This window comes from Megascapheus bottae, chromosome 1 (assembly GCF_031878675.1).
Source record: "Megascapheus bottae isolate mThoBot1 chromosome 1, mThoBot2.hap1, whole genome shotgun sequence".
NCBI lineage: Eukaryota > Metazoa > Chordata > Mammalia > Rodentia > Geomyidae > Megascapheus > Megascapheus bottae.
In genome coordinates, this window is record NC_143509.1 from 63316143 (window position 1) to 63340336 (window position 24194).

Sequence of the window (24194 nt, forward strand, 5' to 3'; positions counted from 1 at the left end):
GAAACAGGGCAATCTTTCATTGCATAAAATAGCCTGGAGAGCTTCGTCACCGCAATGCGGCAAGAAGCTACTAAAATGGTTCTTTCTAGCTTCTTTCTGCTGATTAAAAAAAAAAAAAGAACAAGAAAAAAAAGTCTGTGCCACCTCCCAAGGGCTCCAGTGCAGTTGCTATAGCAACACTACATCTGAGTCAGAACTATTAACAATCACCATGGCAACAAGTGTCTCACTTGCCATTTCCAGAAATACAGTGCATTTGGACTAGAATCATCACACCATGAAGAAAGGGGTGGAGTTTTCTTCTCACTAGGAAACACAAATACTTTCTCCAAATAGCTTACCAAAAATGTTTTAGGTAAAATAAGAGTAATTATAAGAAAATCATGCTATCATAAGCTAATAATTTTTTCTCCAGAAGTGTAGTTTGATAAGAATAATAACATATTAACCATTGATATGATAGATTGTTTCCCCAATAAACTACAGTAAAATCCTTGATAAGTCTAAATTTCCTCCCTATGTTTTAAAATTACAATGATTTAAGTAAGATGTGTTTTTACTTGTCTTTCCTAGCTCTTTCTTTTGTCTTTGTTTCATTTCCTTTACCTCCCTTTCCTTGAGCTCCCTTCTTGAATATTTAGCAGAGCAGAATTCTTTAGAGATTTGTGGACCACACGTGTCAAGTAAGAAGCATCACACCAAAATGGAGTGTCTTGTGTGCTTGAGACAAGGTCATGGTTGAGCTGAAGAGCTCATCTTATTTCCCTTCTTCAAACACAAAATAATAAAATAGAACAGGAAATGTCTAGCTTTCCACCAAGGGAAGACCTTTACGAATGATTGGACACACCACAGTGTATTCTTGAGTCTTAATGACCTCTCTCTTCTCTCCTGTCACCTTTTCTCCCTAATTGTACCAATACACCTTTCACTCCCTGATTCTGGTGCCCCCAACACACCGTGACATGTCACATAATGACATTTGCCTGGAATGCTTGTCCTGGATCAGAATTACTAGAATTTTGAAACAGATTCTTATGTGTCTAAAGAATAAAAATATACAAATGTGAAACAAAATACAAAGCAAAAGTCAAATAGATTAGAATTAGGCTTTGTGTTAATAAATTAATTTTTAGTATCTTGCCTAGCTATCACAAAACTTCTGTGTTTGACTTCCTTCCTTTGGCACTCTTACCTGGGAAAAATGAAGCTAGATTCCAGGATAAGCAAACTTCTGTTCAAAAAACATAAACTTACCAGTGATGTCAGGTGGAACTGGGGGGTGAGCCTTAACAGTGATGCTTAGCTTATTTGACTCTTCCTGCACATTTATTTTGAGTAGTAGGGAATGGAGGAGAGAGAGAGAGGGAGTCAGAAAGAGAGAGACAGACAGACAGACAGAGAGAGAGACAGAGACAGAGAGAGACAGAGACAGAGAGAGAGAGAGAGAGAGAGAGAGAGAGAGAGAGAGAGAGAGAGAGAGAGAGAGAGAGAGAATTAAAGTGGTTCCCTACATTAGTATGAAAGTTATTTTTTAGGGAAAAGATTTTCAGACCTATTGTTAAGAGAGAAAAGGTACAAAGTAAAGGCAAGGTTACATTAAACTGAAAGCTGAGGATTCCTTTGCAGTCCTGAACAACAGTTGGTAAGATTTCTTACTTCAGGCAAAATTTTAATAGGGACACATGGGTCAGTGAGGCGTCCATATTGTTGTCCTAGCCATGGATACCTAAGAAAATAGGGACTAAACCTTTAGAAAGTGTGTCTCTGGAGTGTTCCCTTTCGTAGTCATTTGTCAAATGCATTATTTTGCCTATAGATTAGTCAATAATTTTTTCTATGTTCAAAATCAAATCAGACTAATGTTCCTTTGGAAAAGAAATCTGAGGAATGGCATGGATAGAGACACAGTAAAGTGATCACCTACTTAATACACAATTTAAAGGGCTTCCAGCAGCCACTTAGACTATCACTGACATTTGCCATAGCTATTCTTATGCCAAACTATAAATCATGAGAGCACTAGACTTAAGCTCAAGTTCCTAGCTTTGAGACTGTGAATGACATTTATGTTATTTTGAGATAGTGCTAAAAATATTTACTTCACAGAATTGTTTTTTATAATTAAAAACTAATATATAAAATACATGTAGAAGAACACATAGCATTCAATATAAAGTAACCATCATAATAAAAAATAAAGTAACAATCATTCTATGACTGTTGAATTCAATTTGACCATATTCTTTTGCTGCTTAATTAGAGATGTTTTATCTAAAAGTTGTTTGCTGATTTTATTCACGTATCCCTTCATATTCAACAAATGATTGTTTCTGAGAGGCAAAGACAATTTATAATTCTTGTAGGAATTAGAATTTGCTGATGTTAAAAAGACCAGCAGTTCAGGGAATGCTTTTCAAATGATATTTCAGTTGTAGGACTAAACAAGAGATTTTCTTCCCCAATTAGGGGAGGGTACTACAGATTTATTTCTTAGAGTATATGGTTCTCCTCTTCTTTTACACAACTTTTAATAGTTAAGTGTACTCATGGTATACTTACTTTAATAGATAAGTATAGTGCACTTATGAAACTATAGTATAATATAGGTTGTCCCAATACTGTCATTAAAATTGCCTACTATAAAGTGAATGTTACTCTTGTCTATGAAAATAAAAATTCCCTATAGACTAAAACTTTGATAAACATACTTGATTAAGTTGGTCTATTTTTATTTTAGACTCAAAGGGAGGCAACACATGGTAGTGAATCAACCTGTTTTTGACCTTGGAAGACTAGATTTTCAGTTCTACCTCTGCTATTAAGAGGTAGGTTTCTAAATTTCCTACCATTTCCTCCCATATGGAAAAAAAGAGAATTGTTTGTTACCTATATTTTGTTACAATGAAGGTATCTCAGAATATGAATCTGGAAATAACAGCTCTCTACTTATTCATTTCAGCAAATAGGATCAATATAATCAATCTAGCTGATTTAGACTCCTGCAAATAGATCTAAACAAGTGTGGCAGAGAATGAATCTTCTGAGAAATGGTCTCATTCTAAAAGAATTCAGCCATAATTGGCCATAATGAAAGAACAAGTTGATAGTAAAGAGCACTCATTCTCTGTTCAGTCTATTTTATTATTTGTACATTCCCACTTGTTCCTTTTTACAACAATTGCAAGTTGAGAGAAAAATACTATGTTATGTATTCTGGCTTTCTTTGTTTCGAGGATGCTCATTCTAGACAGCAAACAAGTTTCTGTTTCTGTTTCTGTCTCTGTCTGACTGCCTGTCTATGTTTTGATATCTGCTTCTCTCTCTCTCTCTCTCTCTCTCTCTCTCTCTCTCTCTCTCTCTCTCTCTCTCTCTCTCTCTCTCACACACACACACACACACACACACACACACACACACACACACACACACACTCTTAAGGCTAAGCTTGTTTAATTACCACCATCCCAATGTCCTGTCTGCCAAAGGTAATCAGCTGTACATGGCACTCAGAAGACAGACATGCTGTCCAGGTCCAGCTTGAATTAGGACATTCTGCAAAATCAGAGTCAGTGATTGTGTGCAGCAATTTTCAAGAAACTTTTTTCCAGCAAATATTTCCTGACATTCCCAGCTTGAAAATTTATCTTCTTATTCATAGAACTTTTAAGACTGTTTGTCTGCCAACCTCTTCAAAAAGGTTACATACTCTCTGTGGGAAGAAAATATACTCATGTTTGCTTATCTTGGAACAGCTTAGAAAAATTATTTATACATTGTAGTTAGCACATGTTTTAATTTTAGTCCGTAGAGACAAAAATAATCATAAAATATACCCTAGCTGCTTCTGAGATGTGGACAAGACAAAAAAATTCTCTCTGGGTAGAGTGAATAGAGTTTCCTTTGCAATCTTATTTACTAAGTATAAAGTGTTTAAGTGTACACTGAATCAAGATACCACTTGTAATTCTATCATATCTATAGATATGATATCTATTTTTGGTTCAAAAGATTGGGATGTATCATTTCCTTCCTAATTAATCAAAGTATAACAAGGAATAATATAGAAAGACTTGAACATGGAAGTCTGGGAGTTTGCCTACTGGTAGAGTGCTTTCCTAGCATGCACGACTGGGTTCGATTCCTCAGTACCACATACATTAAAAAAAAAAAAGATTCCAATTCATTTAATTCTGCTTTGATTTTATTAATTTGGTTCCTTCTAGTGGGATTAGGATTGGTTTGTTGTTCTTTTCCAGGAGCTTAAGGTGACACATTAAATGGTTGGTTTGCGATTTTTCCAATTTGTTATTGTAGGCACTCAGAGCTATAAATTTTCTTCTGAGTACTGCCTTTGCCGTGTCCCAAAGGAGCTGGTATTTTGTGTGCTCCTTTTTGTTAAATTTCATAAACTGTTGGATTTCTGTTCTGATCTCTTCGATGACCCATTGGTGATTCAACAATGTGTTGGTTCAATCTCCATGAGTTACAGGGTTTTCGTTGGTGGAGATGTGTATTCAGTTCCAATTTGATGCCCTTGTGGTCTGAGATAGTGCAGGGAATAATTTCAGTGTTTCTGAATCTGTCCAGGTTTGTTTTATGACCTAAAATGTGATCTATTTTGGAAAATGTTCCATGTGCTGCTGAGAAAAACATATATTGTGTTGTTGCTGGGTGGAATAATCTGCAGTTGTCTGTTAGATCTAGTCTGTCTATATAGTTGTTCAATTCTAAGGTTTCTCTGTTGAGTTTTTGCCTTGTTGATCTGTCCAAAGGTGAGAGTGGTGTGTTAAAGTCACCAACAATCACTGTGTTTCAATCTATGTATGCTTTCAGTGAAAGTAAAGTTTGCTTGATGAAGTTCGGAGCTCCGGGATTTGGTGTGTAGATATTTAGGATGTTTATGTCCTCCTGGAGGAAAGATCCCTTTAGTAGTATGTAGTAACCTTCTTTGTCTTTTCTCACTAATTTTAGTTTGAAGTCTATTTTATCTGGTATGAGGATGGCAACTCCAGCCTGTTTATGTGGGCCGTTAGCTTGATAGAGTTTATTCCAACCTTTCATTTTCAAAAGGTGTTTGTTTTTTTGGGTAAGATGTGTCTCTTGAAGACAGCAGAATGATGGATCTTGTTTTTTTGATCCAACTAGATAATCTGTGCAGTTTAATTGGAGAGTTAAGTCCATTGATATTGAGAGTCAGGATTGAGAAATATTCATTAGTTCCTGCCATTTTTACAAGTTTTCATTAGAGCCTGTGTCTTGATAGTTTTTGTGGTACCTAGATGTTATGCGTTTTAGGTGTCATGTCTTTCTCTGTATTACATTTGTGTTGGTTTTCCAAGTGTAGAACATCTTTGAGAATTTTCTGTAATGTTGGTTTTGTTGCTACATAATGTTGAAGCTTTTCCTTGGAATGGAATGTTTTTATTGTTCCCTCAGTTATGAATGAGAGCTTGCTGGGTACAGTATTCTTGGTTGGTAGTGATTGACTTCAGGGCATGGTATATATTGTTCCAATCTCTTCTTGCTTGCATGGTCTCTGCTGAGAAATCTGGGGTTATTCTTATTGGTTTGCCTTTATATGTGATTGTTCTCTTCTCCCTGACTGCTTTTAGGATCCTATCTTTGGTCTCTATTGATACAGTTCGGATTATAATGTGGCGGTGGGATGTCCTTTTCTGGTCAGGTCTGTTTGGGGTTCTAAAAGCTTCTTGTATCTGGATGGGCCTTCCCTTCTGGATATCTGGGAAGTTCTCTGAGATGATTCCCTGAAGTATATTTCCAATACCATTGACCTCTTTCTCTAGACCCTCCTCAATACCAATTACCTTAAATTAGGCTTCCTAATTGTATCTTGGACCTCCTGTAGCATTTTCTCATATTTCCTAGATTTGAATTGACTCATTTTCTGTTCCTTTTCTATAATAACTAAATTATCTTCAACCCGATATTCTCTCTTCTGCATTGTCTAACCTGCTATCAAAGCTATCTACTTTATTCTTCATCTCCCTTGCTTCTAATTGCTCATTTTTGATGCCTTGCATCTTTTGTTTTAGGTCATGTATGGATTTCTTTAGCTCCTTGAGTTCCATTTGAGTGGTTAGCTCAGCAGCTTTATTCTCTTTGGACATTTATTGGAGTTCAGTCACCTTTTTTGTTTGTGGATTCTATGAATTCAGCCATTTTTCTTTGAAAAACCTTTATTATGGCCTCCTTTATGTCTTCCCCTTTTTCACATATCACCTTGTTTATGGTTACCTCTTGTTTCACTGTGGCTTCCTCCCTTATCTCTTTCTTTATGTTTTCACATTTTTCATTAATGATGTTTATCAATTGCATTTGTATAGCACTTGGAAGGCTCTCCTCTAGATTTGCCACTGACTGCTCCATTACCTGTTTATGTTGGGTGGGAGATGCTATTCCTTGATTTGACATTTTTCTTGATTTTCTTGTTCTGCCCATTTGAGGATGGGAGCAAGATTAATACTAAACAAGATTATAATTTTTCAGATATAACCAACCTAGACCTTTTTAGTTGGCTGAGAATAGATATTACCTCTTTTAGATTGGTAATAACACTCTCTCTTTCTTTTTGTACACTTACATACAAATCTAATACAATCACAGATGACCAATTTATGACCAAAACAATAAGCCCCTCAATCCAATCTCTATTGTATTTAAGTCCCTCTGGACCTAGAGTATAATTGAACACCTAGATACACAGCATTGCTCAACAACCATCAAATGTAGATCCATGCATTATAAGAGTTGAAGGATGAACAGAGGACTAGAGGTAGAAAAATAATATGAAAGATGACAAGGGAGGTAGGAAAAGAATAAATACAGGCGTGTAAGAAAATTATAGTAATGAAGAAAGGGTATCATGCAAGGATAACTGACTTAAGGTGATAGACAGGTAGAGTATTTGTATAGAAAATTTAGATGAACTTAGATAAAACTTATCAAAATAAGAAGAGTGATAAGAAGAATATATAGAGAAAAGAGAGAGGTTGATTTAGGAGATTTCAATGATACCAATCTAAGAAAGAAAAGAAAAAAAAGAAAAAAGAAACAAAACAGCCACAAAATAAAACAGAACACACACACACACACACACACACACACACACACACACACACACAAAACAAAAAACAAAATCAAAAACAAAAAAGAACAAAAAACAAAAAAAGAAAAAAGGTGGGGGGAGATTCCTCACTGTTCTGAGTTCTTACCTAAGAGATACTAGGGTTGAGAACCCAGAGTTTAAAAAGCAGGTGACTGTATCAATATAGATATCGTTTTTATTCATACTGTACCCAGAGCTGTCACTGTGTTTCTAGGAACGACCAAATTGACAGCAGCATTGCGGGAAAAGAGAGGAGAAAAAAAGAAAAAAAACATAAAATTAGAAAAAAAGGTGTAGGTTAAATGGCAAAGAGAAAAATAAGAACATTTAAAAATGCAAATGAAATGGGGTAAAAAAATAAAAAAAGGTTATTCAGGTTTTGTTTTTTTTTTTTTGGTGGGGGGAGAGGTTAGGAAACTTGTGTCTCCACTAAATTCGGGATCTAAACACTTCACAAAGTCTTTTTCTCTTGTGATTTGCTTTGCAGTTTTTCGTTTGAGATTGCTTGTTTGGTAAAACAAAGCTGAAAGATCCGTGGGCGGCTTTGTTTACCAGGTCTGTGGGCGGCGCAGGGGGAGGGACTTCAGCAGCGCTGGGACCAGATTTCTGGCTAAGGGATCTCTGGGAAATCCTTTGCCAGTTAGAAAGGTGGCACTGTCAGCAACACCTCACATAGAGCTCCCCTATGACCCAGCAATTCCACTACTTGGCATTTACCCAATCATCCAGAAACAAAGACATACTAAATCCACCAGCACAACAATGTTCATTGCAACACTATTTACCATAGCAAAGATATGGAACCAACCTAGATGTCCCTCAGTTGATGAGTGGATCAACAAGATGTGGTATTTGTACACAATGGAATTCTATGCTGCTGTCAGAAAGAATGAAATCCCCCATTTGTAAGGAAGTGGAAAGATTAGAAAGGATCATTTTAAGTGAAGTAAGCCAGACTGAAAGGAACTTAGGCTCAATGGTTTCCCTCATTTGTCATAATCAGTAGAAACCTTGGGCTCTCCTAGCAGAGATTTGCAATACAGCAAAACCTTGATACAAAAGGCCATATAGTAGGACGCTAAATGAAAGGATCCCTAGGATATAGAAACATAAGCCATATAATGAATGATTGTTGTTCTTAAGGTACTATGTTATCTCTCATCTCTTTTTCTGTCCCTTGGTTATCTCATATTGTTACAGTATCTCACTTTGTTACCTGATATATCGGATATATTTGTATTTGGTTATTTGAAATTGGATAGGGAACGGGGAAAAACAAGATGAGGGATGGGGGTGAGGGGAGGGAAATGGGGACCAAGACATGTGAAAGGGTATCAATGTATGGGAATTAATGCACCATCTATCTGGCAAATATTATGTAACCCTTCTATTAATTACAATAAAAAATATATGAAAAAAAGAAAGACTTGAACATGGACAAGCTCCACCATTCTGTGAAATTAACACCATACCTATTATTGAGATAATATAGATGTAAATTCATATTTAGATTGACATTGTTACTGTGAAGGACTACCCCCAGATATGGTGACTCCTTTGACAGCAGAGGTGCTATTATAAGAAGCAATCAGGCATAGAATTTCTGTTAATATTAAAACTATACTAATTAAAATTTGCTTTTCCCTAGTAACAGAAACAAAGATGGATAATCTGCACAGAACTGTCTTTTAAAAAGCTTTTGAGCTGGGCACCGTGACTCATGCCTTTAATCTTAGCTAGTCAGGAGGTTGAGATCTGAGGATTGTGGTCTAAAGCCAGCCCAGACACTAAAGAATGTGAGGCTCTCATCTCCAATTAACCACTAGAAAACTGGAAGTGGCCCTGTGGCTCAAGGGTTAGGGCAGTAGCCTTGAGCTGAAGAGCTCAGGGACAAAGCCTGTGTCCAGGAGTAGCGTGGTAGCCTTAAGCTGCAGAGCTCAGGGACAGCACCCAGGCCCAGAGTTCAAGCCTCAAGACCGACCAAAAAAAACCAGTTTCTGGAATCTATTATGGCAGTTCTTCAAAAGACTAAATATAGATCTCTGCTATGACCTGGCAAACTCACTCATTTCTGGGCATTTACCAAAATGTCCAGAAACAAGGCCATACTAAGCCCACCATCACAACTATGTTCATTGCAGCATTATTCACCATAACTAAGATATGGAACCAACCCAGATGCCCTTCAGTAGATGAATGGATCAACAAGATGTGGTATATTTACACCATGGAATTCTATGCTGCCATCAGAAAAAATGACATTTCCCCATTTGTAAGGAAATGGAAAGACTTGGGAAAAATTCATATTAAGTGAAGTAAGCCAGAACTAAATTAACATAGACTCCATGGTTTCTCTCATTTGTAATGTCTAGTACATGTCTAGGGTTTTCATAGCGGAGGTCTAAAGTTGTTCAATATCTACGTACATATAACCATGTAAGATGATGCTAAGCAAAATGAACTCCAGGATATGGAACTCACTCATTTCTGGGCATTTACCAAAATGTCCAGAAACAAGGCCATACTAAACCCACCATCACAACTATGTTCATTGCAGCATTATTCACCATAGCTAAGATATGGAATCAACCCAGAGGCCCTTCAGTAAATGAATGGATCAACAAGATGCGGTATATTTACACCATGGAATTCTATGCTGCCATCAGAAAAAATGACATTTCTCCATTTGTAAGGAAATGTAAAGACTTGGGAAAAATTCATATTAAGTGAAGTAAGCCAGAACTAAATTAACATAGACTCCATGGTTTCTCTCATTTGTAATGTCTAGTATATGTCTAGGGTTTTCATAGCAGAGGTCCAAAGTTGTTCAATATCTACGTACATATAACCATGTAAGATGATGGTAAGCAAAATGAACTCCAGGATATGGAAACAAGAAGTTTTTTCTTTGTGGCTGTTGTTTTAAATGTACTATGTGAAGCTATTTGTTTTTTCTTTTGTTATTTCCACCCATGGTTTATTTCCCATTATCCCTGTATCTCTTTTGGGTACCTGGAGTATTGTGTATATGTAGATTTAAATTAAAGAAAGGAAGGGAACAAGAAAATGGTGAGACAAAGGAAAAAGGATGAAACAATGTAACAGGGATACACACAATATGTTAGAAATGAACTCAACAATTTGGATGGAGAGAGTTGCAAGGGAGGAAAGTAGGAGACATGGGACAAGGGTAACCATATCCGAAAGGAAATGTACTCACTACCTTACATATGTAACTGTAACTCATCTGTATATCACCCTGACAATAAACTTAATTTTTAAAAAAGCTTCTGAAAAGATGTGTGGTCATAAAGATGATGGAGGAAATAGTTAAGAACAGGGTAGCTTCCAAGGTCAGCAACAGTATCTAGGTAGATGGTGTTCTATGGAAACTTTCTAAGGAAAGTGATTAACCTGTTTTTAGGGCATGAGTATATTTGTCCTACAATAGTATGGAATAGTAAGAAAAAGAATCCAACAGAAAGAACTTTCAGGGATCCTGTGCTTCCATTAATGTCAAATAAGTATCTAAATTTACCAACCAACCAACACTATATTCAATATTAGAGGAAGGAGCAACTTCAAGTAATGGAGAAAGGGTATTGGGTGTCTTCAAAGCTATAAATATTTACTACCACCATCACCACCATTTCTTTCTCTTTTTTGCTATCAAGATATTTTTAGATCTGTTTTCTCCAAGTCTGTTAGCTGTCAATACAGAAAGTGGGAAAGCGTGTACACTTGCTGTTCAGAGCCTTGCTAAAAGCGTGTCTCCTCAGTTAACCTAATTTTCCAAGTAGACTGTATCTCTGAAACTTCTAAAATAAAGACTTTTGCCTATTGCTCCATGCCTCTACATAGCACAGCATGCAACCCAGGTGTTGCATACTTCCACTTTCTTCCACAGCCGGCTTGCTTGAAAGATGAATATAAATAAAATGACATTAACATCTTAACATATTTCAATCTTAAAAAAAGAATTAATAATATTAGCAAATAATCAAGTGAATTTGAATATAAGCAACTAAAGCAATTGGATGTACAAGGTTATAAAGTTATATAAGCTCTTACCATGCTGCAATCACCTTTCCAGATACCTCTTGATCACTGAGAGACAAGTTCAGGATTTGTAAATGTCAGGGCAATATTCTTCCTGGTCCCAGTATTTGTAAGTGAGTAAATGGAGACAATGACCTATTATTTATCATATCAGTATGTTTTGTAGCTGTCACCCAAAAACAATGCCAAAAAGCCATGGCAACACTTACATTCATATGAGCCTCCCAAAGGAAGTTCTACATATCTGTGCTCTGATTTTTCTCTGTAATATTTACACATGATAATAGACAGCATAATGCATATTTACTCTGATTACTAGGTCATTTTCACTTCCCAGCCATTTGGCTGCTAACTGCTGTTCAGTGTGTTTCCTAAATTCTAAATGAGCAACACAGTAGTGCTGTCAAAAGATATGTGTGCCATTTTTGCATTGTGCCAGGAAAAGAAGCTGGGCCACGGGGTGACACAGCAAATCCTTGTTTCTAAATTGACAAAACCTTAAGCTCTCATTTTTATTTCATACAACATTTCAGAATTTGTAGCTGCAGTCACATACTTAAATAATAGAAATAATTATCTTATGATTCATTTATTCTGTTGGTTAGCCAATAAACAGAATCCAAAAGCTCCTGAGTTATTTATTGATGCTTTAATTGCTTCTCTATAATGAACACACAATGCAAATAACTGCCAATTCTTTCTTCTTTGAATCTACAAGCCAAAAATTTGGTTATCTTCCATGCTGGTTTTAAATCATTTCAGATGTCTGTTCCAGCTATAGAAACACTCTGCTACCCTTTAAGATGTGGCATTTCCTGCCCAGTAAAAACGCTTTGAAAAAGTATTCTTCCTAACTCTAAATTTAGACATAAATGCAAACTTTTAGTCCTGTGAGGGAAAAGGGAGACAATAAAAGCTGAGTCTGTCATGCATTGCTTTGTTTCCTGAGGTTTTGAGTGAAGATTGGGAACATGAGTAAATGAGTCTCATCCATTCCTGGTACCAGGAAAGCATAGGTTCAGATCTACATTTGAAGATCACATATGCATAAAGGAGTCAGATTTTCAAGGGCTCCAAAGTCAGCTGCTTAGCTATAGCCTACTTTCTAAGTCAGGTACAGGGTGCCATACGTACAAGGAAACCAGAGTACAAGAACAGACAGGATAGTAGAAGTAAGCTTGTCATGGTAATTGAAAGGCTGTTCCAGGTATGCTACAAAATGGATAATTAGTCCCAGTGCTTGCCCCAGGGGTTTGCAATTGAAATTAGGAAGACATTACTACGTATTAATTACAGGTGTTCCAGCAAAACCAACAAGGAAGTATGGTACATTCTGATTGTGGCTATAGAGATGACTTAGTAGTAAGAAAAACACAACATAAAAATTTAAAGCCACAAGAGGAAATAAGAAACAATAAACAAATTGTTTATAAAGTGTGCCATAAAAAACTGAGGGAAAGCTTTGTGTTCTGCATGCAATTTAGACAAGTAAATACAATGAATGCTACTACCAATAATACCAAAACCTATCCCACAATACTGTTTTACTGCTCCCTCATGTTGTCTACAGTTCTTTCCTTGCTTTCCACAAGAATTCCTTACCTTGACAAAAAGATCACAATTACAAAATATTACCAGCCACCTATTTACTCAATTTTGAACTCCAAATATTTCTGGTAGATCTAGGTTTGACGCTGGTTTGCCTTTTGACTTTTGTTTGCCTTTTGTTGGTAGTGGTTTGTTCCTTTGTTTGTACTTTCCTACCTGAGCTTGAGTAAGAATATTTGATGTCTACATATTCCTGATTAACGACCTAAAATAGAACATCTCATTTCCAACATAGTGAGTGTCGATGTTGCATTGGTTTACCCTTTGTCCTTTGTTTCACCATCACATGATCCCTTTCCTTTCCCAAATCAGACAAAATATACACAGCACAGAGTACCAGAATCAAAAACAATGACAGCAAGAAATAAAACAAAGAAAAAAAAAGAATGAAAAAGCAATAACTTCACATAACACATTTAAAAAACAAAAACAAAAACCAACTATAAAGAAAAAAAATCTCTGTGGGCCAAAAGCATGGCCTAGTGATAGAGTGTTTGCCTACCATGCATGAAGCTCTGGGTTCCATTCTTGGGTACCACTTAACAGAAAAAGGGTAGAAGTGGTGCTGTGAATCAAGTGGCAGAGCACTGGCCTTGAGAAAGCGCAAGGACAGTGCCCAGGCCCTGAGTTCAAGCCCAGGACTGGCGAAAAATAAACATAAAAACTCTTGTTCCCATTTTTTTAGAAATGGACTTTACAACTTGAGGAGGGGAGGAGATGGAGGAAAAGTGGGAGAAAATGAGAGAGGGGATAACGCTGCTCAACAAGAAATGCTCTCATTACCTTACTTATGTAATTCTAATCCCCTGCACATCACCTTTACCATAAAATTAAATTAAAATTTACAAATAGGAAATCTCCCAATACCTTAGCCTAGGTTTCTTTGCAGAAATAAGTTTATCATGAGTAATCCTAAAGCAATGTATCATGAATAACTCACAGGATTATATCAGGATGATCTCTTTATCACAAATAATTATTATACATTACAAAATGTATGTTCATTGGGAGTTGATAAGTTTGGCCAACAATAAACATTTTTTCATATATTTGTATTGTAATTAATAGAAGGGTTACATAATATTTGCCAGATAGATGGTGCATTAATTCTCATACATTGATACCCTTTCATATGTCTTGGTCCCCATTTCCCTCCCCCCACCCCCATCCCTCATCTTGTTTTCCCTCGTTCCCTATCCAATTTCAAATAACCAAATACAAATATATCCGATATATCAGGTAGCAAAGTGAGATACTGTAACAATATGAGATAACCAAGGGACAGAAAAAGAGATGAGAGATAACATAGTACCTTAAGAACAACAATCATTCATTATATGGCTTATGTTTCTATATCCTAGGGATCCTTTCATTTAGCGTCCTACTATATGGCCTTTTGTATCAAGGTTTTGCTGTATTGCAAATCTCTGCTAGGAGAGCCCAAGGTTTCTACTGATTATGACAAATGAGGGAAACCATTGAGCCTAAGTTCCTTTGAGTCTGGCCTACTTCACTTAATATGATCTTTTCTAAGTCTTTTCATTTCCTAACAAATGGGGGATTTCATTCTTTCTGACAGCAGCATAGAATTCCATTGTGTACAAATACCACATCTTGTTGATCCACTCATCAACTGAGGGACATCTAGGTTGGTTTTTAGACTGTTAATATGTCCATTTACTTATTTTTATGAAGCTATTCACCTAGGATAACTTCTTTTTTCTTTTTTATTAAAGAATTTATTAACATTGATTTTTACATCATATTTCAAATGACGTGTTTAACAAACAAGTATTCAAGAAGGAAATCTCTATATACAATCATAGGCACTTAGATTTTAGAACATAATCAAAATTAGGCTGAGGGTTTGTATGTTATAGATACATATTAATCTATGTACTAAAGCATTATGTCTATAGAGTCATAAGTTTTTATGTCTATGTAGTTGTGTTTATATTTCCAGTACCATGTCCATAGCATTGGGTAAGCAACTATTGAGTCCTCACTCTTGTACTGGTTGGACCTAATAGCCACATATTAAGGATACCATGCACCTTTTGTTCCTTTGGTCTTCAGTTTTCTCACTCAGCATGATTCAATCTAGAATCATCCACTTCCCTGCAAATGCCATTATTTTATATTGTCTGTTGGCTATGTAGAATTCCATTGTGTGTGTGTGTGTGTGTGTGTGTGTGTGTGTGTGTGTGTGTGTGTGTATATATATATATATATATATCACATTCTCTGTATGCAGTAGATGCAGTAGGTCATCTGGATTGTTTCCATCGCCTGGCTATTGTGAATAGTATAGAGATAAACATAGCTGAGGAGGTATCCTTATCATATTTTGGGTTATGATGTTCAGGGTAGATGCCCAGAAGTGGTATGGCAGGATCATAGGGAAGATCAATTTTCAGTTCTTTAAGAAACCTCCACACTGCTTTCCAGAGTGGCTGAACTTGCTTACAATCCCACCATCAGTGCAGTAGGGTTCCTTTATCTTTCACAACCCCACCAGCATCTGTCATTGTCTGAGTTCAAAATCTTGACCATTCTTGTTGGGATAAGGTGGTATCATAGGGTTGTTTTTATTTGCATTTCTTTTATGACCATACATGATGAACATTTTCTCATACACTTTTCTGCCATTTTAATCTCTTCTTTTGATTAAGTCTCTCTTTAGTTCCCTTGCCCATTTAGTGAATGGTTTCTTGGATTGGGGGGGGCATTAGTTTCTTGATTTCCCTGTAGATACTGGATATTAAGCATTTATCTGATTATTGGTAAATATCTTTTCCAAGTTGGTTGGCTGTCTTTCTACTTTTATGGCTATGCTTTTATCTGTGCAGAAATTTTTATTTTTAGGTCGTCCCACTTACTGAGTTTCTCTCCAATCTGTTGTGACCCTGGGATTCTGTTCAGGAATCTTTTGCCTGTGTCTCTGAGTTCCAGTGTCTCTCCTACTCTACCATGTAGCAGTTTCACGGTTTCTGGTCTGACATTGAGGTCTTTGATCCACTTTGAGTTAATGCTTGCATGGTGAAAGGCTAGGGTCAATTTTTAGTTTTCTGCATGTGGATGCCCAGTTTTGCCAACACCAATAATGAATAGGCTGTGTTTGTTCCACTGTATATCTTTGGCTCCTTTGTCAAATACAAGTTGACTATATATGTGGTTCTATTTCTGGATCTTCTATTCTGTTCTATTGATCTTCTGGTCTATTCCTGTGCCAATACCATGCTGTTTTTGTTATTAAGGCTCTATAGTAGAGTTTGAAGTCTGGTATTGTAATACCACCTGCATTGTTCTTTTTGCCTATGATTGTTTTGGCTATTCTAGGTCTTTTCTTGTTCCATATGAACCTTTGGATTGTATTTTCTATTTAAGTAAAGAATATCTTTGGGATGTTGATGGGGATTGCATTGAATTTGCATATCAATTTTGGCAGTATGGCCATTTTCACTATGTTGGTTCTCCCTACCCATGACCATGGAATACCTAGGATAACTTCTTGCTACTAAGGTAATAGAACTTCCTAAATACTTATTTATGTTTGTATTTATTTATATTTTACTTGCTTGGCTGGTGTTCTATCATATGAGTCAAAACTTGTTTTGGAAGTTTTGGAAGTAAATTAAAGATTGGAGTCCTAGGGGCTGGGAGTTTGGCCTAGTGGTAGAGTGCTTGCCTAGCATGCACAAAGATCGGGGTTCGATTCCTGGGTACCATGTACACAGCAAAAAGCTGGAAGTGGTGTTGTGGCTCAAGTGGTAGAGATCTAGCCTGAGAAAAGTCCCAGATCAGTGCTCAGGCCCTGAGTTCAAGCCCCACAACTGGCAATAAAAATAAAAATAAAGATTGGAGTCCTAAAGACTTTTTCTGCCCAAGTTGACTTTGAACCACTTTCTTCCATGTCCCAGTCTACTTGTTGGCTAAGATTATAAGCTTGTGCCATCTGTATAGATGTGATCATTTTTATTAAGTATAAATGTCCTGCTTACTAATCCACAGAAAGTACTTTATCCCTAGGTTTTCTACTAACATAACTAGATATATACTCTTCCTTCTTTTTCACCCTCCATGCTACTTAGGACAGCAGTCACAGAGTGGATTCCATGATGAAGGAAAGAGTGAGCCATGATAGAAAAAAACACTGAAAATTTGTAGCTTTCCAAAAATCTCTAATGTAGTACCTGCCTTCCTGGTTCCAATTCCAGTTCCCCATTTGTGATATTTGGCTTCCCTTGCTACACAGGTCTCAGGTAGTAGATTCTTCTTACTTGAAGAAGAAATTTTTAAATATGAATGCTTGATAATTATGCAGAAGGCAAGGGTGATGGTGGCAGGGAGCCAGTACAGGATGTGTTCTTGTGAGCACTTCTGTCTTTTCTTGAGTAGCAGAAAGAGTTCAATCACATTCATCAAAGATTAAAGTGCTTTGAGTTTACCCTCTTGTGCACTTGAAGTCATTTCTGCTTTCTTTCTCATCTACAAGCAGCCTAAGTTTGCCATCCATCTATTCATTTCTTACAACTGGTACAGTTTTACCAACCATCCACCAGGGCTTCCTATCAAAAACCATTGACTGTTCAGTGACTTCCATTCCTCCTCTTTTTCTCTCACAAAGAAAAACAGAGGGGGGTGCTAGGAGTGTAGCCTAGTGGTAGCATGCTCTCCCAGCATGCATGAAGCCCTGGGTTCAATTCCTCGATACTACATACTCAGAAAAAGCTGGAAGTGGCACTGTGGTTCAAGTGTCACAGTGCTAGTCTTGAGCAAAAAGAGTCCAGGGACAGTGCCCAGGCCCTAAGTTCCAACCCTAGGACTGGCATCAAATAAATAAATAAACCACAAATTTGGAATGGTTGAGGAGTATAAAGAGGAGAAAATAGGGTCAAGCTGTAAAATATATAAAAGCTACTTTTATTTTCAGAATTCATAACTTCCTGTTTTGTACCATCTATGTGTTGAAATAGTTCTCAAAACTAAAGAGAGTGAGTTGTAGAAGCAAGCCTGAGAGAAAGAATGGGTCCGGATCAGGTTCAACTCAATACAACAAGTATTGATTGACTGCCTAGGATGTGCTATCAATGCGCTCTCAGAATAAAAGGCAGAAAATCTGCTGAGAAGAAAAGCGCTTTCCGCTATTGTTCTTGGTGGTATCTATTCTAACTGAATTTTGACACATTTTTAAATTCATGAATTGTAAAAAAAACTTCTGTAGGAATTGGGGGAGTAGAGAGCGTTCATAATATCCTTTTCCTCTGACTCTGATAATATACTTGTTTTCTTTGCTTCTTTTTTCATTTGTAATCCAGAATATTCAGATAAAATCAGGAAAGACAAGTGTCATTTATGACCAGATATGCTGAGTCCAAAATGGGCAAAGTCAAATCCTGAGAAGTTCTCAAAACCAGTCCTCTTAGGATTGCCAGTGGATTGAACCAATAAATCCTCACTCCCTGTTTTTTCTATTAAATTGAATTGAATTTAGTCATATCTAGGTGATTACTTTTAAAAAAGCTTATTTGATGAGTATACATGGTTTTATTAAACATGGTAAATGCAAAGGATACTAAGTTTCTGCCTTTGGTTAATTATTAAGAAATACTACTTATAGCTCTATACGCGTGTAATTGAAGTTAATATGCCATAAAAATAGGGGGGAACCCACAAGTAGTAAATGCATGATTTCTTTGTTAATCTGGAATGAAAGTAGCACTCTATTTACAACCACTGACAAGTATGTAGATTCATAGAGAATGAGAATAAATACTAAACTGGTTTTATTAGTTGGCACATTCATAATAAAAGAACATGTAGCCAGGTGCTGATGGCTGGCTCATGCTACTCAGGAGGCTGAGATCTGAGGATCACCATTCAAAGCAGGCCTGGGCACTCATGTCTGTGAAACTCTTATCTTTAGTAAACCACCAGAAAACTGGAGGTGTTCTTGTGGTTCAAAGTGGTGGAGCACTAAGCCTTAAGCTGAAGAGCTCAGGGACAGCGTTCAGGCCCAGAGTTCAAGCCCCACCGATGGACCAAGAAAATGGTGCATGTGGTAACTCATTTACCCACAGTTACAGGCAACAGAGATTAATTTTATTTTAAAAGAGGTATCAATTCTGCTTACCTTGTTTAAAGATCCAGCGACAGTATCAATCTCCTAGTAGCAGTAAGGCCAAAATCTCAATAAACCTACTCCGTATTAGAGATTTGGTATGTGCCAGCCACCACAAAAATGAGCTTGCATATGCCAAATATGTTACTGAAACTTCACAACACTCTATTATAAACATCTTTTTAAATTAAGCAATTAAATGTCTTACAATTTAAGTATCTTGACCAAGGTCAGCTAGAAACAAACACAATTGAAACCTGTGAGTTCAACCACTGTATTATTTGTATTACTTTTTTCCAGCTCATTTCGACATCTCATCTTTCCATCTCCCACCCATCATCATGGTTTATTATCAACTGAACTCAACAAAATCTCAAGACAACTCATTCCATGTGGAAAACCGCTGTTTACCTCAGCACTAGGATTCCTCACTCTCCAAGCTACGTTGATGTTGATTCTATCCATCTCAGCAAGCAACATTATAAGCCTTTCCTATTTTCTCTTTCTCTGTTTTCTTATTTAAGAGACCTTTCATATCTCCATACTTAACCACCTCAGTAGACTTCATCCATTCTCATTTACTGAATAGACAGAAGATGTTTTAGCATAGTATCTAAGGATTTGTAAAACTGGCCTTTGCCTACTTTCCTCTCCTTTTCCTTCCTTATGTAAACATGTATTCAGAAGTGTTAGATTTTTGGACCCTATACTTAGCATGCTTTTTCAGCTCTATGGTCCTGTTCACATTATTTACTCTGCATGAGATGATATCCCCATCTCTCCACCCATAATGATTCTTTCTTTCTTTAAAAAACCTCAGATTATATTCTATCTCTTCTGAAACACTAACAAAAAAAGTGCTTTCCTCCTCTGAATACCCAGGAAATTACTCGCATGATGACTTCCACAATGTTTAGCCTACATTGCCTTGCAATGATGTCACATGAGTAGATGCTTTAATCCTTCTTAGCAGGTATTAAGATTTTATGAGTGGGACTCATAAATTACAAATCTTTATGTGAACTAAACCTTCTGACCTACTGATATGACTAGAAGAGATATTGACTGAATACATGAGTAAAACACTCTAGTATGACTCTGAGATGACTCACAAGAATTTTTGCCTCCTGGTAATCTTGTTCTTACATAAGAACCTTCTTTTATGTTGAATAACCTGTAAGATATATGTGGATCCAAAGATGAATACATAAAAGATACTATGGCCCTCTGGTCACCGAAAATGATTCACCCAACAAGGAAGAGAGGCTTCCTCCAAACAGCCAGCAACAACTTAGCAACAACTTATATTCTACAATAGGGAGCCATTTGGGGTAAGATTTTTGAGCTCCAGTCAAGAGTTCATATGGCTTCAGCCTCAAATGATAGCTACAATCTCCAGAGAGACTCTAAGCCAGAATCTTTCAGTTATCAATGACATATTATATGTCTATCATAATTTAAAGAGGAGCATGTAGGCCAACTCGCTACATAGCAATATATAATGAACACAAGAGTCCATTGTGGTTGCTGTAAATGCAAGCATAACAAAGACGTAAACACTTACATGGGGTTTAAGGAAAAAGTGAAAATAAAACAGGAGAGCAATAATGAAAGAAAGAGTTCTAAAATTTGAATATCGGAGTTATGAATGCAAAATTCTTCTTTTGCTAGAAAACCATTAGTAATTGTTTTGAATCTCTAGGGATCTCTACATGTTTCTCATTTATGAACCATAATCTGTAAGTCATATTTATAAACATAAGGATGCAGCATGGATGTAAGTTAATATTAGTAACTATGATTTGTTTTATATTGCTATGTGCTAGAAATAGTTCTAAAATTTTTCCTTTTGTCCCATGTTCCGGGCTACCTCAGTTCATAGAGATGAAATAACTAGCTTGAGATTTCAGGTGGCAGTTTGCAACATTGTTTCACATTTAGACAGCATAAATTAATAGCTTAGACTGAAATGCTATACTATATAAGATATCATTCTTCTTCTAAAAATTGACATTATAGGGGCTGGGTATGAGGCTTAGTAATAGAGTAGTGGCTTAGCATGCATGAAGCCCTGGGTTTGATTCCTCAATACCACATAAACAGAAAAAGCTAGAAGTGGCTCAAGCAGTAGAGTGCTAGCCTTGAGTAAAAAGGAAGCTCAGGGACAGTACCCAGACCCTGAGTTCAAGCCCAAGGACTGGCAAAAAATGGCATCATACATATTTCACAAAATGTGCTTAAAATTAAATATGAAAATTACATTTACTTAAAAGTAATAGCTATGAGGAATTCATAGATTGGCCCCAGCAATTTTCAGATGGATAGAAGAGAATCTTGTCTTGCTTCCTTTGACCAGTAAAATTGTTAGCGAAGGCTAAGAGGCTGCTTCATTCTGAACACCTTCAAGAGGCACTCTTAACATCTGGAGTATATTTGTCCCCATCCTAGTGAGATTTGAAGTATCCCTTGATTCAAGTTGGCTGCATCAAATAGTGATGTTTGATCCCAGAAGACAAATGCTGATTTTCTAAACACAATGAAATCCATTTCTTGAAATTATGAAAGAATATGCAAATAAAAACAAAAAGACAATTTGAAAGATATTTTTAATGAAATGGATGTTCATAATGCTAAGGAGAATATGAAATCAGTAAGATTTGTTCTCAAGGAGCTTGTATACTTCCACTCTCCTAAACTGTCATATATAGATATAGATATAGATATAGATATGGATATACAAATATAGATATAGGTATAAATATTTCTCCATACTTTTCTCAATACCACACAAATAACTGTAAGCAAACAAAAGGGTACATTAAAAAGTGTTTTGTGTCAGGCACTGGTGGTTACTCAGGAGGCTGAGATCTGATGATCGGATCAAGGATAAAAGCCAGCCCAGGGCAGGAAACTCTGTGAGAGTCTTATCTCCAATTAACCACCAGAAAACTGGAAGTGGTGCCATAGCTCAAGTGGTAAAGCACTAGCCTTGAGCATAAAGAGGCTCAAGGACAGTGCCCAACTCCTGATTTCAAGCCCTACAATACATTTTTTAAGTGTTTTCTTGTTCATGAAACTCTTATCCAAGTTTGATACTCAATGCTTAAAATTTTAAATAAATTTTAAAAAGAAAAACGCAGCAGTGTATCTAAGCCTATGTCTATTTTCAACATATTGTACAGACTTCAACTAGTCCTTCCATTTTTAGACAAAGTCTATTACTTTTTAAGTTTTCAGTTTCTTCTACTTCCCCTCGCTAAACATGTCAGATTTTCTCTTCTTTTTGACTCCAGGTCTCTGAGCTTTGCATCCATTATTTCTTTCTGTTTTGAATATGTTAACATAGATGTCCTTCTACTGCATCTTTCAAGTCATAAATTCAGTTTTAAATAAGTAACCATCTCTTTTTTAACTTTTGTTTTGGCTGCAATGTTTTCATGGTTTATTTCCACAGGGCATTGTTTGGAGTTTTGCTACATGTCTTCGAGACTTTTGTTGTCTTCCTTTCTAAACTCATCTTTGAATTTATCACCTATGCCTGCAGGAGTCATTTATAATGCATGCTCATCTAGAAATCACTCTCTAGTGAGGTTTAATTTTTTTCTTCTTCCACATGTGGCATTATGCACTTACAGCAGCCAAATCTGGCATTCAATGTCCAAATCTGGCATTCAATGACTCACCATAAAATAGAAATTTAATGTAGATTCCAGGGCAAATAAATACCTCCTTGCTTTATTATCATATTGAAGATACCTGATAGCCTGTTTTGTTCCAAAATAGATATGCTGAAAAACAGTTTTAATGTTTAAAGGGAACTTAAACATTGCAAATTCAGTTTAAAAAGGTATAAATGCTAATTGTTAACAAAAGTTATATTTAATGTCTAGCCATGACTCCGTAGAAGATAGAAATTATAGTTGAATCACTATGGCTGGTATATATAGATATAGATATAGATATAGATATAGATATAGATATAGATATGCTGCAGGATACTACCCAAGTTGACTCTTTTTGAGTTCTAAAATGTTATGACCAATAGAAAAAGTTAAAAAAGCAATCCGATGACATTTTCAAAGGAAGGAAGGAAAAAAGAAAAGGAAGGATGGAAGGAAGGGAGGAAGGGAGGAGGGACAGAGGGAAATGCAGAGGAAGAAAAGGAATGAAAGGGAAAGGGGAGAGGGGAGAATAGGGAAGGGAAGAGAAGGGAGAGGGGGAAATGGGAAAAAGGAAAAGGAAGAAAATGAAACAAAAGGAAGGGAATAGAAAGGAAGGGGAGAAAGGAAGGAAGATAAGAAGAAGGAGAGGGAGAAGGAGAAGAGACAAACTTTATTTTCACAAGTTTTGAATCTAGCCTCTAATTACCAATGGTGGATTTAGATTCAAAAGGAAAGAAAATAGAAAAAAATATTCTACGTAGGAATTTTTGTCCAGTCCCTTCTGCAAAAGGAATGATAACCTGCCCTTGGTAGATATAATCATTCCAGTTCCAGTGAGATCACAACTAGACTGTGCCTATCTTATCTCCCAGTATGCTTAAAAAACAATTATGTTAAATAATTCTGCCTGAAGGGGTTCTGCACAGTCGGTAGAAAAAGATCAATGCAATAACCTAGGACCTTAAATGTCAATATTCAGTTAAGCAGCACATGATTTTTAAAAATAAAGATTTATAGATAATTATTTTTATTGCACAGATAAAGCAACTCATATTTTAGAACAGTATATGCATTCTGATCCTTTGGTGGCCAACACTTGAAGAAAAAGATAATAAGACAAGTAATAAAATATAAATGCCAAATACTTACTAAAATAATATTTCAAGGAAAATGCAAAGCTCTTATGAAATCAATCCAAAGGGATTTGCTTAACTGACTATAATCTTTAATAAAACGATCAATTGTATGGGTTGTATATTCAGTTTCTCCATTTCCTAGACACCTCAAAAAGCTGCACATTCTCTGACTCATATAAATAATAAATTGTTCTTTGTACAAAGATGAGTCTTTATTGTTAAATCTCTGAATCTAAATGGAAATGCCAAATAGAAAACTGTATCCCCAGGCAAAAAGGATGTAGATCAGGAGATATGGAAATTAAAACAAAATTAATGTTGTAAACTAACAAAGAAAATACTAATATATATCTCTGAAAATATAGTATCTAAATAACAATGTTAGTGAATGATCTTTAATAAATAATTTGAAGTATAAATGCAGAACTCATAAGAGGCAGCCTTTCTTCAAAGGAGGAACATTTTGGTCTAGTTAGGGT

The 24194-nt window shown here is 36.2% G+C and overlaps 1 long non-coding RNA gene across 1 annotated transcript; it reads left to right on the forward strand.

Moving 5' to 3' along the window:
- Positions 1 to 248: 248 nt before the first annotated feature.
- LOC150069318 (uncharacterized) lies at positions 249 to 19388 on the forward strand. The gene is made up of 3 exons (XR_016535388.1): positions 249 to 355; positions 2741 to 2828; positions 19218 to 19388. It is a non-coding gene; the product is annotated as an uncharacterized LOC150069318 (long non-coding RNA).
- The last annotated feature ends 4806 nt before the right edge of the window (positions 19389 to 24194 follow it).